The sequence below is a fragment of the Caretta caretta genome, chromosome 1 (genome assembly GCF_965140235.1).
Source record: "Caretta caretta isolate rCarCar2 chromosome 1, rCarCar1.hap1, whole genome shotgun sequence".
Taxonomy (NCBI): Eukaryota; Metazoa; Chordata; order Testudines; family Cheloniidae; genus Caretta; species Caretta caretta.
Window position 1 is genome coordinate 172,568,105 of NC_134206.1, and position 13,946 is coordinate 172,582,050.

Below are 13,946 nucleotides of genomic sequence, written 5' to 3' on the forward strand. Positions count from 1 at the left end.
GTTAAGTGTACCTATGTCAACCTATGACGGACACAACACTTTTTTCCAAGTATAATCTGAAAGGTGATAGAGTGTGTGGCCTGGATATTTTTGAATTAACAGTTGTAGTTCTTTTATGAATGACCTCATATTCTCTAATAAAAACTTAGTTTTGCTGAGGATATAATATCCAGGCCTCAAGGCCTCTATTAAAGAAAACTATATCATTTATAATATTTTGGCATGATCAAACATTATTAAAACTTTTTAAAAGTGAAATATAAGAGAATTAAATTATCCTTAAATTAAAAGGCTGTAATATTGTGTGCTCACATCTTTTATTCTTCTCTGGCTCTGACAGAGTAATCTCCTGATAATATTTTAATAGATAGATTTCCAAGCCAGCTCTTAGCAGAAAGTCAAAATCTACATTGTAATTCAGATACATTATAGTTTAACCCCCTGGAGGCTTTAATTATCAATTTCTTTTTTACTGGATATCTATGTTCTACTTTGGTTCACATTTCTATTATGTTAATGAATGGGTGACTAGATGCAGGGTATCAATTTGCTATATAAGAACTATACTTGAGAGCCTTTCAAGTTCACATAAAGCACATTAGGGAATCTTGAGGCAGCAGTAAAAACAGCACAAGTACAAAAGTGCAGTTTGGGAGGTTTCCCATGTTTCCTGCACTCATTTTCTCAACATTTTAGCTGCAGTACTTAGCAAAGTCTTAATTTGCAAAATTGAAGGCCAGATAGTGCCCTTTTAACTCACACAAGGAGAGTACTTTGCCTGCATAAATCCTCCTCCCCCGGTACAAGGGGGTGAGCCTAATCATGCTCTGCCCTATTTCCAAAACTCACAAAAGACTACCTGTGGATCCATGCCTGGGGAGGAGTGACACGCTAGAGAAGACAGACATAGAGCCTCTTAATCTCTCCCAGCACTCATTGCAAATAGAAGAGAAAAGTGAACACAACCTCTAACTGCACTTCCTCAGGACCCTCTGTCACAGATCTGATGGACACTTGCCAGACTGCAGTGAGGGAACCCAATGATGAATCCCATATGCCTTTAGCTCGGCATTGGGCACAGTTTAGGCAGTGTGCCTGGCTTTGGACCTCTTGGCAGGCACTCCAGGTCAGGACCTCATGTCTGCTATCCCTCTTAGCATTTCAGACCTCACAGCCTCTGTTGCCTAGGCCCTGAAACTAGTGCCCTCTCTGCCAAGGTTCCCAAGTAGCTCTTTCATGTTTCCCAGAATTCCACCAAAAATGTGAGCCTATGGGTTTACAGTGTACCTCCTCAGGGGTATGTTAGAATGAAAGCAAACAAACAGATTCTAAACACTATTACTCTTTACTTAGCATGAGAAAGCCTTATTTTTTTATGCATCTGAAACTATTTGACCTTAGTGAATAATTTTAGTTCCCCAGTGTTGCATTCTTCAGCAAATAAAAAGTATTTGACTGAAAATGGTCATCCAGTTATAGATAGGAGTATTCTTATGAGTAAGGGTTATACGATCAGGCCCTCAGACTTACTTTATGAATAGGCTTACAAAATCCCAGTTGCTCACTCAGCTGGGACAACAAATGATTATGATCAACACCATCATCAACTTTAGCAGAATCTAGTTTCCATTTTAGAAAAAAAAACTTTAAATTTCTAGCTTTATGTTTATGAAGAAACACTTAAAGTCAATGTAACAGATAATGCAGCTGCTGGACCATATGAGAGCAGCTGTTGTTCTGACAGACTCCACCCTAAAAGTTCTACTTGCTCTGCAGCATTTCTGCAAACAAAACAACCAAAGGAACAGCCCCTGCTGAAAACCATGGGCATCTGGCTCTCCCTTCACCTGGGCATTTGGGAGTGCAAGTGAAGATCAGCAGCTCCTCTCCACTCCCATCGCTGACCCTCTTCCCTTCCTTACCTCTTGGTCAGCTGAGGCCAGGTCCAAAAAAATAATAAAAGTGCTCTGCTCCCCTGCAGACTACTTGATGCAAGCCCAAGCCTCGTCATTGCGTCCAGCTCCACTGATCACTTCCCAATTCATAGAAAAGAAAACAGGAGGTATCCAGCTCCTTATCTTCCTTCAGTATGGTGATAGAGCCCAGCAGCCATGATGGCCTCTTTACCTATCCAACTGAGCATGCTTAGTCAAACCTTTGGTCTCTACACAAGAACTGGGAAGTGGTCCTTCAAATGAAGTAGCCAGTGAACAAGCGGGGCACCTGACATCAGGGGAGGTCTTGAAATCTGACTGGAATGTACTATAGAAATGACCTAGGGAAATACATAAAGGCTGCATCTACACTTGGAGCTAGACGTGTGATTCCCAGCTTCGGTAGACATAAAATTGTGCTGCTTCTCATCGAACTAGGGTTCTAAAAATTGTAGAGTATCCATGGTAGCATGGACTAGCCACCCTGACTATTTACTCAAGTAATCTAAGAGGGTTTATATTTGGGGAAACTGGTCCATGCTGCTGTTCATCACTGTCCATGCTACGGCTGCAATGATACTATTTAGTGTGCTAGCTCAACGGCAGATCACTTGAGTGTGTCTACTTGAGCTGGGAATAACAAGCTCCAAATGGAGACATAAGTGAAATTGTGAAGCCTGATACACGAGAACTACATTTAAGCACCTTGGCCAGCAAACAGAATTTGCAAATATACCTAGACTGGCGCAGAGATGTATACATTTTACCTCCTTATGCCAGCATGAATTATTGGAAGTATCAGGGACAGGGAGAGAAAACAGTATTGCTGACACATCCTTCATTATGGGTCACCAATGGGAGGACGCAGCTTTAAAGTGCTTTAAAGTCCCTTGTTCAGAGGCTGCTTTCGGGATCAGCTTCATCCTCTGGCTAACCTTTCATTCCTACTTTTTGCTAATCTTCCTCATGTCGCCTGTGCTGGACCCTATAAATTTCAAAGCAAAGGGGATGTTGATGACACTTTTCCTCCTTCAGATTGGATGTCCTCAGAAATTCTGCTTCTCAATGTCCCTCCTGGGTATAAACCTCCTGTTTCCTTCAGGTAACTGTAGCTTTGTGTACTATTACTGAAGTTTTGTGTAAATACTAGTTCTGTGTTGTATACTCCCAGTAAAATCTATCATCTCTTAAATTTCATCTTCCTAGATAAAGCAGAGCTACATCATCCCATCCTCATACAACCCTACTGCACCATATTCATTGCAGGGCAAGTTCAGTATTGACTCTTAGTAATTTCTCAATGATTTTCCTCCAGACCTCCCAGACTTTGTCTTCTTTTGATCTCCAGATCCATCCAGCTGTTCTACTTTCTCTTTTTTAAGATGAAATATTTCTCCTTTACAGCTTCTCTTACCTGAATTAGGTTCTCCATCTTAATTGGAATCTCAGCAGAAGATGATAGTATTTATTAGCACTCTCTCTCAGTTTTATCCAACTGCTACATTCTCATCTTAGACTAAAAGCTCTTTAGAGCAGGGCCTGTCTTTTTTTCTTGAATAGCACAATGGGGTCCTGGTCTCTGATGGGGGCTTCCAGGCACAGCTGTAATACAAATAATAAATATAATTCTGTAATTATGAAGTCTGCAAAGTATTTGGTGAAAAATTGCTATGAAAGAAAACAAGTTATAGTGCATTGTACAGTGAAAAACAGGACCAAAAAAAAGTTTGTTCTCCAAATCTTGAAGACATGAGTTGTAGTTGCCTAGAGTTTGGGAAGAGATCTTTTCCCCATTAAACACATGCATTTCAATCCTGATTACATTCTAGTAAATAATCAATTATTTTCCAACAAAAATGCACATTTACAATCACTGTATATCACTTACTAAATTTTAAGTGATGGGAACAACAGGTGCACTTACATAAGATTATGCATGTTCATTGCAGGGAGAGACGGCAATTGTATATGAAAATTGAGCAGCTCCACTTGTAACTGGGAAAACAGTATTCAGTTTGTGTGCAAATCATGGTTTCAGCTATGCTCATTTACACCACTTGAGAATCTGACCCATGTAGTTTCCACAGTTTTAAAAAATAACTTATTTTTGCCCCTGTCTGTTACAGTCACAAGTTCTCATGTGGGACTGAGCATCTTAAAGTGTCCAAACAACAGCACTTTAGAGATATCAAAGCAATGTTGATACCATCTCCTTGGAAAAATTCCTTTTTATAGACAGATGTGATTGATTCATTCAGCATTATATAAACAAGGCATTTTCCTATTCATCATTTTTAAATTATGCAAATGCCTGGCATCATTATCATTAGTTGGAAAGAGAAAATGTATTTGCTCAAATTTAGTTTTGATGGTATCTGTGCTTTCAGGATTTTATACTGTCATTTAAGAGATTTCTTTAATGCGTCACACTTATCAAATATTAATATATGTACCAGGTCTAAGGAACAGATAGCCCAAAATTAGAAAGTAGTGTTAAATTGAAATTCACATAGTGGAAGACTTTCCAGAACATTTAACACAGGTAGGGAGCTGTGTGTGTGTGTGGGCGGGGCGGGGAGGGGGGAAGAAAGCGTGGTTGTACCACACAAGTGACACTACACAAGAAGGGACTCTCCTTGCTGACTGTGAATAGGTTTCCAAGGGGAGGAGAGGGAGGATATTGGGGGCAGTGATTCTGTGGCCCCAAAACCCACCAGCTATCCATCCCCTACCAATCCAGATGAGACCCCTTCACAAAGACAGTTTACTTTGGCTTTGCCGGAGTTGGGGAAGGGGGTTAACCTTAATGAGGAGTATAGGTCCTATTGAAAATATGTGCGATCTTCAGATTTACTGCTGTAATCAAATAAAAATATTAGTCATAAAATTTGAAAGTTTATAATAGTTGCATTAATTGAATTGAAGGACATAGTATATGCTGATGAGATACCAAAATACACAGTTGCCTTTTTTTCCCCTCTCTATTGTAGTTGGAGAAATGGGAGTAATACTATAATTTGCTGAGCATTACAATATCAGTAATGCTGACAGTTTGATTCCCTTTAAAATTTTCTTTTTAAGAAATCCCATTATTCTGTTGCAATGTTTCTCCAATAATCACTGCAAATTTGAATGCAACTAAAGCTGTTCAGCATCTCTATTTATGATTAAATTAAGTAAAAGCATTCAAATGACATTTCACTCAGAGCTAAAAAACTAATTTCTTTGAATTCTTGCATTCAATAATTATAGTAATTTTACAGACAAGAAACAGAAAGTAAGTCTCAGCACATCTTTGGAGAATAGGACCTGATGATTAAAGAAGAGCTCTTACATTAATATACTGTTCACCTTTCTCCTGATGACTTCCACCATCATAGTTCCCCAGCGAAGTCAATAGAAATTTCAGATCTACGAGACACACCCTTTGGAGAGATCCTCAAATTGTTGGTGAGGTCCAAAAATAATGTTAGAGTGATAGCTAGTACTCAACAGCTCAAGTGGTGCTTTAAATTTATGTTGAACGTGAGACATGAGAAGAACAAGCAGCAGCCGTCATTTACACTTCCTGACCTATGGTATAGAATTCTTGGGCGTGTGTGCTATAGAGGGCAGACAGTGAACAACTGTATTCTGCATTGTGCTATTACTAGATTGGAATGAGAAATACTAATGGTCCTTAGTGCTTCCAAAGTACATAATTGGGCCTATTTTCCTCAAAATTAAGAGAATGATATATAATTGACTATATGTATTAACTTAATCATGACAAGCATTTGTTTGCTCTTTCAGACTTCAAAGCAATGTACAAACATCAATGTATTAATCCTCACAACCCCTTGAGAACTAGTCAACTGCTATCCCATTTATGACACTAGGAAAACAGACATATGAGGCCAAATTCACTTGCACTTTAACCAGGTGCAAGTGTTGCTATAGTCAATAAAGTGACATCAATCTACTGCAATGCTGAGTTTGATTGGGAAAATGTTCAGGGTTGGCCACTGATTTGTGAGACTCAATTTTTGGGCATCCAACTTGAGATATCCCAATCTGATTTTCAAAGATGCCGAGGACTTGAAGATCACATTGAACTCAGCAGTTATTGAAAATTTGGTTAGAAGTTACTTGTCCAAGACCACCACTGGCAGAGAAAGGAATAAAACTGCAGTTCTTGCCTCAGTAATCTATGCTGATTATGCTACACTGTCCCTTAGAATCATTTTTCCCTGTAATTTTTGCAGCAAGATTTATTTAATTTTGTTGCCATTCTTGTAACTTTAGTATAAATAAACAACGTGAGTCTATTTTTTAAAAATGTCTATAAGGTTGTAATTTTTTCTGTATTCCCTGACACTGTACTGCTTAATGTGGTGTTATATAGTGAATATAGTGTCAGGCAACTAACAACTGTTGTGTATTTGGTTGTCGTGGTAATAGCACCTTGTTGTTGCTATGGCAACTGAGTTAGATTATTAGGGGATAGCCCAGCCAGTGTTGGCTGGTTTGGTTAGTTCAGTGTGTGGAAAATAAAAGACTGCTTTCATGGCTCACAGCTCTCTGTGTCTCAAGTGATTTCTTCCTAAAGTGGTGATGAGGATGGGATCCCTGTGCTGCCCCAGCAACAGAAGGAAGTAGAAGACAAGGTAGAAAAAAAAAAACCTACCAAAATCTTTTAGCTGTTGGAAGTGGGTGAGAACTGGCTTGTTTGTACTGACTGTTCTGGCTTGTTGGCACTGACTGTGAAACCTGAAACTAAAACCATGGCTACACTTACAGGGCCACTGGAACCTTTTGAAGAGACTATAGTGCAATGGCACATGTATACTGAGTGTTTTGAGCTTTTTGTTATTGCAAATGACATTACAGCAGAGAAGAAGGTGCCAATATTCTTAACTGTTGTGGGAGCTAAAACCTACTCCCCACTACGCAGCTTACTACACACTGTTAAGCCCGAGACCAAATCTTACAGTGACATTATGGAAATCCTGGGGTCCCATTTTTCCCCAAAACCACTGGTAATTGCTGACAGAGACAAAAGAGACCAAAAAGAAGATTGTACAATTTGTAGCAACTTTAAAAAGGCTAGCAGAACACTGAATTTAAGGAGATGTTAAATGATGCCCCGCATGACAGGTTAGTGTGTGGCCTGTACAGTGAAGCTATACGGAAGCGCCTATTGACAGAGGCTCAGCTTACCTTACAGAAGGCTGTTGATATTGCGGTCTGCATGGAACTGGCTACAAAGGAGGCAAAATACATTGGCGCATCCCCTAGAGTACATAAAGTGTCACAAGAACTTACCCACAAAACTGTGCAGAGTCAGGAATGTTACCGCTGTGGTAAGCCGGGTCACCAGGCATCAGAATGCTGGTGTAAGGACCTGGTGTGTCGACACTGTGGCAAAGGGGGACACATTGAGTGTGCCTGTAAACAAAAGAAAAAGAGGCCTGTGGTCTGGCTGACCAAAAAGGGGAACCTGCATACCCTAGAGCAGACCCAGGACGACCAAGGTGACACCTCATCGCAAGAAGAAGTGCTACTGCACGTTTTGTCTTTGGCCGTGGGCTCACATGAATACTGGGTAACCCCGCTGTTGGATGGCAAACCTATACGCATGGAACTGGACATGGTGCAGCCATCTCGCTGGTCTCCGAGACTGTGTATAAAGAAAAGCTACAGCTTCTTCTGCTTAAGGCAACAAAAACTGTTCTGAAGATGTATACGGGAGAAGCTGTGCCCATGTTGAGCACTATTGATGTTAAGGTGGAGCTCAATGGACAGGCTGCTAAATTGCCACTGTTTGTGGTGAGAGATAATTACCCAGCCTTAATGGGTAGGTCTTGGCTTGGGAAGATTCAGCTGAACTGGGCAGAAGTGCACTGAATGATTAAAGAAGAAACTGCTCTGACCACTATACTAAGGAAACATGCTGCTGTTTTTGGAGAGGATCTGGGAAGTATGAAGGGAATCACTGTGACATTGAATATTAAACCTAGTCTGTATTCACAAAAAGAAAAGGAGTACTTGTGGCACCTTAGAGACTAACCAATTTATTTGAGCATAAGCTTTCGTGAGCTACAGCTCACTTCATCGGATGCATACTGTGGAAAGTTTAGAAGATCTTATTATATACACACAAAGCATGGAAAAAGTACCTCTTCCCACTCCACTCTCCTGCTGGTAATAGCTTATCTAAAGTGATCACTCTCCTTACAATGTGTATGATAATCAAGTTGGGCCATTTCCAGCACAAATCCAGGTTTTCTCATCCCCCCGCCCCCCACAAACTCACTCTCCTGCTGGTAATAGCTTATCCAAAGTGACCACTCTTCTTACATTGTGTATGATAATCAAGGTGGGCCATTTCCTGCACAAATCCAGGGTTTAACAAGAACGTCAGGAGTGGGGGGGGGGGGGGGTTAGAAAAAACAAGGGAAAATAGGCTACCTTGCATAATGACTAAGCCACTCCCAGTCTCTATTCAAGCCTAAGTTAATTGTATCCAATTTGCAAATGAATTCCAATTCAGCAGTTTCTCGCTGGAGTCTGGATTTGAAGTTTTTTTGTTGTAAAATAGCGACTTTCATGTCTGTAATCGCGTGACCAGAGAGATTGAAGTGTTCTCCAACTGGTTTATGAATGTTATAATTCTTGACATCTGATTTGTGTCCATTTACTCTTTTACGTAGAGACTGTGCAGTCTGACCAATGTACATGGCAGAGGGGCATTGCTGGCACATGATGGCATATATCACATTGGTAAAACTTAGGCTTGAATAGAGACTGGGAGTGGCTTGGTCATTATGCAAGGTAGCCTATTTCCCCTTGTTTTTTCCTAACCCCCCCCCGCCAGACGTTCTTGTTAAACCCTGGATTTGTGCTGGAAATGGCGCACCTTGATTATCATACACAATGTAAGGAGAGTGGTCACTTTGGATAAGCTATTACCAGCAGGAGAGTGAGTTTGTGTGGGGGGGGGTGAGGGGGAGAACCTGGATTTGTGCTGGAAATGGCCCACCTTGATTATCATACACATTGTAAGGAGAGTGATCACTTTAGATAAGCTATTACCAGCAGGAGAGTGGGGTGGGGAGAGGTATTTTTTCATGCTTTGTGTGTATATAATAATATCTTCTAAACTTTCCACAGTATGCATCCTATGAAGTGAGCTATAGCTCATGAAAGCTTATGCTCAAATAAATTGGTTAGTCTCTAAGGTGCCACAAGTACTCCTTTTCTTTTTGTGAATATTAAACCTGACAGTCAACCAAAATATCTGAAAGCCCGAACTGTGCCATATGCCATCAGGCTGAAAGTTGAAGCGGACCTGGAGTGCCTGGTCATCAATGGAGTCCTAATACCAGTTACCCATAGTCCATGGGCCACTTTATCATTCCAATAGTGAAGAAAGATGGCTCCCTCCTGATTTGTGGTGATTTTAAAGTCACTGTCAACCCGGTGTTGTGTGCAGAGCAATATCCGCTTCCCCGCTTCGATGACCTCTTTGCGGGCCTGGCTGGGAGACAAAAGTTCAGTAAGATTGATCTAAGTCAAGCGTATTTACAGATGCACATCAATGAAAAGTCCAAAGAGCTGTTCACTACTGTGACTCATAAGGGGCTTTATCGATACTGTCGCCTACCCTTCAGAATAACGTCTGCTCCTGTCCTGTTCCAGAGGGCTATGGACCAGATCTTGTGTGGCTTGCCAGGAGTTCAGTGCTATCTGGAAGACATCCTGGTCCCTGGAAGGAATGAAGAGGATCACTTAAAAAATTTAGAGGCTACCCCACAAAGACTGGAAGAGTATGGCCTACGAGTTCGCAAAGACAAGTGTGAATTCTCCCAGCCCTCTGTTGAATATTTGGGACACATCATGGATGCTGCGGGTCTTCATAAGCCTGCAAATGTTAAGGCTATTGTGGAGGCTCCCCCACCTCAAAATGTTAGCCAGCTGTGCTCATTTCTCGGAATATTGAACTATTATGGAAAGTTCATCTCACAGGTAGCCACACTTCTAAAACCACTTCATGAACTCCTTGGGCAGAACAAGACCTGGAAGTGGACTGAAGCCTGTTATGTTGCATTTAACAAAGCAAAAGATGCATTGCTAAATTCTGAAGTTCTAATGCACTTTAATCCATCCTTACCTGCGATGTCTTAATTGGCCTGCGATGCCTTCCCTTATGGAGTGGGTGCAGTCGTGTCACACATTATGCCTTCGGGAGAAGAGAGACCTATTGCTTTTGCTTCACGCAGTCTAAACAAAGCAGAAACTAACTATCCCCAAATCGAACATGAGGCATTGGGAATCATTTTTGGAATTCGGAAGTTTCATCAGTACCTGTTTGGGTGGAAGTTTACTCTTCTTACAGACCATCGACCTCTGACATCAATTTTTGGACCCTACACAGGCATTCCCCCATTAGCTGCTAGTCATATGCAATGTTAGGCATTGTTACTTTCAGCACACACATATGAAATCAAATATCGGAAATTCACTCTGCACGGCTATGCAGATGGTCTGTCAAGGTTGCATTTACCAGTCAAACATCAAGATACTGCACATAAGGAAATCTTCTACTTTGAACACGTAGATAATACACCCATCACTGCTACTCAGATAAAGAAGACAACTCATGTTGACCCAGTATTTCCCCAAGTTATGGACCTGGTGATGCATGGAAAACCTTGACAAATCTCTCTGGTCTCACCCAACCTTGTTACCTACATGTCCAGGAGGACGGAGTTATCAATCCAATCTGGTTGTTTGTTGTGGGGGAGACATGTCATTATCCCACCACCACTGAGATCACAGATGTTAGAACAGCTACATTCTGGTCACTGGAACAGTGAGCATGAATGAAATTGCACAAAGCTATTTTTGGTGGCTTGGATTGGATGGTGCTATTGAAGAGAAAGCAAGAGCTTTTATGTCATGTCAGGGTGTCAGGAATGCACCCCAGTGGGCGCTCCTACACCCATGGGACTGAGAACCCATGGCAACGTATTCATGTTGACTTCGCTGGCCCCCTTGAAAGAAGCATGTTCTTGGTGGTGGTAGATGCCCATTCTAAATGGCCAGAAGTCTCTATAATGCAGTCCACTACTGCAGAAAGTACTATCCAAAAAACTACGGGGACTTTTTAGTCATTTCGGACTGCCAGAACAACTTATGAGCGACAACGGACCACAGTTCATCTCTCAGGAGTTTCAAAATTTTATGAAGGCAAATAGGATACACCACATCACTTCAGCACCATATCATCCATCCACCAATGAATTAGCTGAAAGATTTGTGCAGACAATGAAAAAAGCTTTGAAATCATCAAGGGGACAACACTCCATTCAAAAGCGTCTGGACACCTTCTTACTTTCCTACAGAAACACACCTCATGCTACGACCAAGGCATCCCCAGCCTTTCTAATGATGGGACGACAGCTGCACACTTGCTTTGATCTGCTGAAACCTTCTGAATCCAGACAAATTGTGCAACATCAGCAGCACTATCAAATCATCAGATTTGCCCCCAGAGCAAAAGACCGGACCTTTAGCTTGGGACAGCCAGTTTTGACTCGGAATTATACTTCTGGAGCTAAATGGGTCCCTGCCACAATCATTGCTCAAGCAGGACCTGTTTCCTACACAGTCCGGACTGCAGAGAATCTCACCTGGTGGCGACATGTAGATCGACTGTTGCCAGGTCATGCCAGTCCTAAGGACACATCTTCAGTTGAGTTGTCTGACTTCACCTCTTCTGGCGAGACACCGAATCAAGAATCACCTGTTTCTGACTGTTCTCCTCCATTACTGCCAGCAGCTGAGATACCACCTCCTCACCTTCCTAAAACTGCTGCCCCCAAGGATACAACAACAGTTATACTCCCTTGCTCAACAGATCAGCTCTCTGGAAGAGATTCTTTTCCCATCCACCCATTCAAGTCTCTCTAAAGTGACCAAAAAGCACAACACACAGTAGGGAAATGTCATAAATATAAAGGGAAGGGTAAACCACTTTGAAATCCCTCCTGGCCAGGGGAAAGCTCCTCTCACCTGTAAAGGGTTAAGAAGCTAAAGGTAACCTTGCTGGCACCTGACCAAAATGACCAATGAGGAGACAAGATACTTTCAAAAGCTGGGAGGAGGGAGAGAAACAAAGGGTCTGTGTGTCTGTCTATATGCTGGTTTCTGCTGGGGATAGACCAGGAATGGAGTCTTAGAACTTTTAGTAAGTAATCTATCTAGGTATGTGTTAGATTATGATTTCTTTAAATGGCTGAGAAAAGAATTGTGCTGAATAGAATAACTATTTCTGTCTGTGTATCTTTTTTGTAACTTAAGGTTTTGCCTAGACGGGTTCTCTATGTTTTTGAATCTAATTACCTTGTAAGATATCTACCATCCTGATTTTACAGGGGGGATTTCTTTATTTCTATTTACTTCTATTTCTATTAAAAGTCTTCTTGTAAGAAAACTGAATGCTTTTTCATTGTTCTCAGATCCAAGGGTTTGGGTCTGTGGTCACCTATGCAAATTGGTGAGGCTTTTTATCCAACATTTCCCAGGAAAGGGGGGGTGCAAGTGTTGGGAGGATTGTTCATTGTTCTTAAGATCCAAGGGTCTGGGTCTGTAGTCACCTAGGCAAATTGGTGAGGCTTTTTACCAAACCTTGTCCAGGAAGTGGGGTGCAAGGTTTTGGGAAGTATTTTGGGGGGAAAGACGCGTCCAAACAGCTCTTCCCCAGTAACCAGTATTAGTTTGGTGGTGGTAGCGGCCAATCCAAGGACAAAGGGTGGAATATTTTGTATCTTGGGGAAGTTTTGACCTAAGCTGGTAAAGATAAGCTTAGGAGGGTTTTCATGCAGGTCCCCACATCTGTACCATAGAGTTCAGAGTGGGGGAGGAACCTTGACATAGTGGTGGGATTAACCTGAAATCATTTTGAGATCCAGTTGAGATTTTTTGAACTAGAAATACAGATTTTAAAAAGGAATTTTTTTTTCCTTTGGAAAGGAAGTCCAGAAAGCAGCTGAAACTGAAAGCAGCTTGTTTTATCTCTGCTTTGTGGCCAAGCAGAGGCAAAAGGGGATTATCTTTGTGAATTGCAGGTTTTCTTTGACTGGAGGCAGGGTACTTAACTCCTGCAGGGAAATTCACAGTCTTCCAACCCAGAGTTTTGTTTTTTTTTCTTTTTTTTCCTAAAAGTAAATAGGGGGTGTGTGTTCTACCCATTTGCTTTTTCTTTGGGCTGGGTAAGCAGGTTTCCAAGTAGTTGGAGGTTTTTCGCTTTGATTTGGGCCCAGAGCAGAGACAAGGGAATTGTCTTTTTCTGTAGGCTGACAGTCACTATCAGAGTCTATTCTATTCCAGCACAGCAAAATTTTACAGCCAAGTTTTGTTTGTTTATTTCTAAACCTCGGGTGTAAAGTTAGTTAAAAACAGAGAGGTTAGAATGACAAAATCCGCGGCTCGACTACAGCTGGAATTAGCCAAATTTCAGGCTCAGAAAAAACAAAGGGAACAAGAAAGACAGATAGAACTCATGCGGCTGAAGAAGGAGGAGAAGGAAGAAGAGAGGAAGCATGTGGAGGAGGAGAAGGAAAAAGAGAGGAAGCATGTGGAGGATGTGGAGAAGCTCAGCAGAGTATACCAACAACCCCTAGCAATCCTTCTCCAGGTACCTCTTCCCATCCCAGAAAGTTCCCCACCTACAAGGCAGGTGATGATACTGAGGCCTTCTTAGAAAACTTTGAAAGGGCCTGCCTTGGGTACAACATCTCTACCGACCAATACATGGTAGAGCTGAGGCCACAGCTCAGTGGACCCTTAGCTGAGGTGGCGGATGAAATGCCTAGAGAACACATGAACGAGTATGAACTGTTTAAATCCAAGGCGAGAGTCAGAATGGGGATAACACCCGAGCATTCTCGTCGGAGGTTCAGAGCCCTAAGGTGGAAACGAGACGTGTCATTTACCCGACATGCCTACCACATTGTGAAACATTGGGAT